The sequence below is a fragment of the Mus caroli genome, chromosome 14 (genome assembly GCF_900094665.2).
Source record: "Mus caroli chromosome 14, CAROLI_EIJ_v1.1, whole genome shotgun sequence".
Taxonomy (NCBI): Eukaryota; Metazoa; Chordata; class Mammalia; order Rodentia; family Muridae; genus Mus; species Mus caroli.
Window position 1 is genome coordinate 99,594,912 of NC_034583.1, and position 3,545 is coordinate 99,598,456.

A 3,545-nucleotide genomic window follows, 5' to 3' on the forward strand; every position below is an offset into this window, starting at 1 on the left:
TATCAGGGTACAGTCACAATCAAAAGCAAAAATCAATCTCTAACCATCCATTGTCTGGGATCCAACTCACAAACATCTGGGCTCCTCCAAGGGCTGGGATCACTTCTCCAGCCTTGCCCTTTGTAGCACATGCATCATGCTCTAGGCTCCAGATGCCTGTATTCCACTGCAGCTGCTGCTCTTGATGGTCATCTCATGGTACTGGCATCTCCAAAACACTGCATGACCCCTTCAGTTCTGGACCTTCAATTGCAACTGAGGCTGCTGCACCTTCACCAATGGCATTCCTTGGCCTCTCACAGTGCTGAGCCTCAGCTGCTCTGTGTGACCCCTTTATGCCTTCAAAACCAGTACCACCTGGGTGACCCTTACACTGTTCAAGCTTCATTCAATGTTTAAGTTCACATTGTTTGTGCTCACTATTTACAGATTTTATTTGGAATAATGACATAAGATGTCCAGTGAATGATTGTCAGTGAGGAGATGGTAAAGGTACATTATCCACTATATCACCATGCAGGACTCATTGGAGGAGGAGGAGGAGGAGGAGGAGGAGGAGGAGGAGGCTTAAGACAGTGGGTTCTTCTGGAGTTCTTCTTGCTCTAATATATGTTCATAAAGGAGGAGAGGGAAATGTTGCTCAGTGGATAAATGTTTTGTGAGGCATGCTTATGCAAGAAAGCTGAGATCCTTGGTGAATGTATCAGTCTCTCTGTGACCCTTATGGTGGATTTTTTTTCCTATACAGGACTATAGTCGTTTTTTATTTCACTGCTAAAATTGGACAAGAGAATACTAATGGAGAAGCTCTCTAAGTGGGTCATTTGATCTGGATTCTTTCTAATCTTGTCTTTACTGTACAAGAACCAATAAGAATTATTCTCCTACAGCTCAGACAGTCTGTCAATTATTCCTCCCTAGTGAACCCTAGGTACAAGGATTCAGAGCTAGCTTGTATACAATAATCATTATTTTAACCAGAAGACTTGCAATATCCCATGCTTAAATGTGATGCTGTGCAGGATGCAAACTCTACAGATCAATCCTGAAGTAAACCTCTATGGAGCAGTAGTAACTAGAGTTCTGTTTGTCAAATCAGAGCAATGCATACAGTAGTGAGCTGCTGCTCCTTGGGTTCTTTCAGTACTCTACTTTAGAGTCCTCTGTCAATACATGCCAAGGTCAGTTAAATGCCATTGAATACGATAGTATTTCATTAACCAAAATACCCATGAGGAGAGAGAGAGAGAGAGAGAGAGAGAGAGAGAGAGAGAGAGACTAGTGTTGAGAGTACCTGGACCACAACTTAAAAAAGATCAGTGGCAGAGTCCTAGAAACCAGTGCAAGTCTGTTACAATGGCACATATGTGTAATCCCATCACTTTTAAGGCAAAGGCAGAAGTATCAGGGGTTAAGCCATGTCTTGGTTACATCACCAGCTTAAAATTGGACATGGATACAGTATAGGCTGCTTAAAAATAAAATTAAAATACAGAAATAAACAAGTAAATGAATGAAAAAGCAGTACAATATAAAATGGGCTAATGAAAGCTGCATTGATTCCTTCATACTAAGATGGCTACCCAGAGCATAGCACAGTTTCTTTCCATAGAGTCTTTATCATTGACTCAGGAGATTTTGTACAGAATGGACTGGAACAAACATGAAAATGGACTTTAGAATATAACTGTGTCAACTGTGCTCCCTTGTTGGAAAGTCACTCAGCGTATTCTCATCACAAGTACAGCTCTCTTAGACTTTCTGCTCTAGGTAAACATACTCTTTGATAATGATGCACGTGTGAGGATATACTTGGACTTATGTACACTGTATATTCTGGCCAGAAGTCACTTTCTGCTATTATTTCTCAGGAGCCATTTATTCCACTTTCAGAGACAGAGTCTCTCTTTTTCCTACTGGGATAGAAACTCAGCTATTAGGCTTAGCAGAAAGGCTGCTGAGGCCCAATTTGGTAGTCATGATTGCAATCTGAACACTTCACACACCCACTTTTTACTCATTAATTAAATTATAGGTTATTGATAGTGATGTTAAATAATAAAAACATATTAATTGAATATCACTACAACTTCATATGGGAAATTGCTTTGGAGTTGCAAAGTTTTAGTTATTCTTGAAACTGAAATACGTGCATGTTAAAAGCAAAGCAGCTTTATGATTTATCTGACAATAACATCATTTTAAATCATGTTATGCCTTTCTTATTTTTCCTTTTCATTGAATAGATTCCTTCTCATATAATTTATTGTCATAATAAATTTTAAGAATTTATTCCCAATTTCTCCCCTCCCTCTACTCCTGCCAGTTTCTCTCCCCTTTTCTCTCTTATCCAGATACACTCCTGTGCTGTCTCTTATTAGAAAACAATTAGGATTCTAAGTGATAATAAAATAAAGCAAAATATAGCAAAATAAATTTTAACCAGATATACAAATGCTAACACATTAGAATTATATAATATAAACAGAGGAAAAAGATCTCAAGGGAAGGCACAAGAATCAAGCACCCATTTGTTTTCACAAAGAACAACTATAACAAAATTGTTAAACTACACATAATATCTACACAGAATACCTAGTACAGACTCATGCATGTCCCATATAGCATACAACATCAGCCTCTGTCAGTTCATCATGTTTGTAAGTTTGATCATGTTGCTTAGGAAGGCTTCATTTTCTTGATAACTTCTATCTTGTCTGGTTCTTACACTCTTTTTACCTCGTCTTCTGAGGGGGCTCCCTGAGTACTGAGGGCAGAAATTTGATAGAGCTATCTTATTTAGGGTGAGTCTTCCAGTGTCTCTCACTCTCTGCATAATGTTTAAAGATACTATTCTTTTACAATATGTATTGGCTTTTCCTTCAGTCTCTGATCCACTCTTTGTCCCTGTATTTCCTTTAGACAAGAGCAATTCTGGATTAAAATTTTTGAGATGGTGTGATGGTTTGTATATTCTTGGACTGGGAGTGGGGTCATTTGGATGTGTGGCCTTGTTGAAATAGGTGTGACATGGATGGAACAGGTATAATATATATATATATATATATATATATATATATATATATATATATACATATAATAGGCTTAAGACCCTCAGCTAGTTGCCTAGAAGTCAGTCTTCCACTGGCAGCCTTCAGATGAAGATATAGAACTCTTAGCTCTGCCTGTACCATGCCTGACTGGATACAGTCATGCTCCCACCTTGAAGATAATGGACTGAACTTCTGAACCTGTAAGCCAGCCCAAATTAAATATTTTATTTTATAAGACTTGCCTTGATTATGGTGTTTGTTCACAGCAGTAAAACTAACTAAAACAGATGGGTAGGTGGGCCCATCCCTCAATTGAGGGCTGTGCCTAACCTCTGGATATGGTCTCTATAGATTCTCTCTCCCCTTTGTTGAATGTTCCAGCCAATTTCATCCCCATTGCATCCTTTTTGATGAAAGATTTGGATAATGATTTTTTTAATTGGTGAATTTCAAATCAATTCTAAACTATTTGTAATCTCCAAATGCATATGA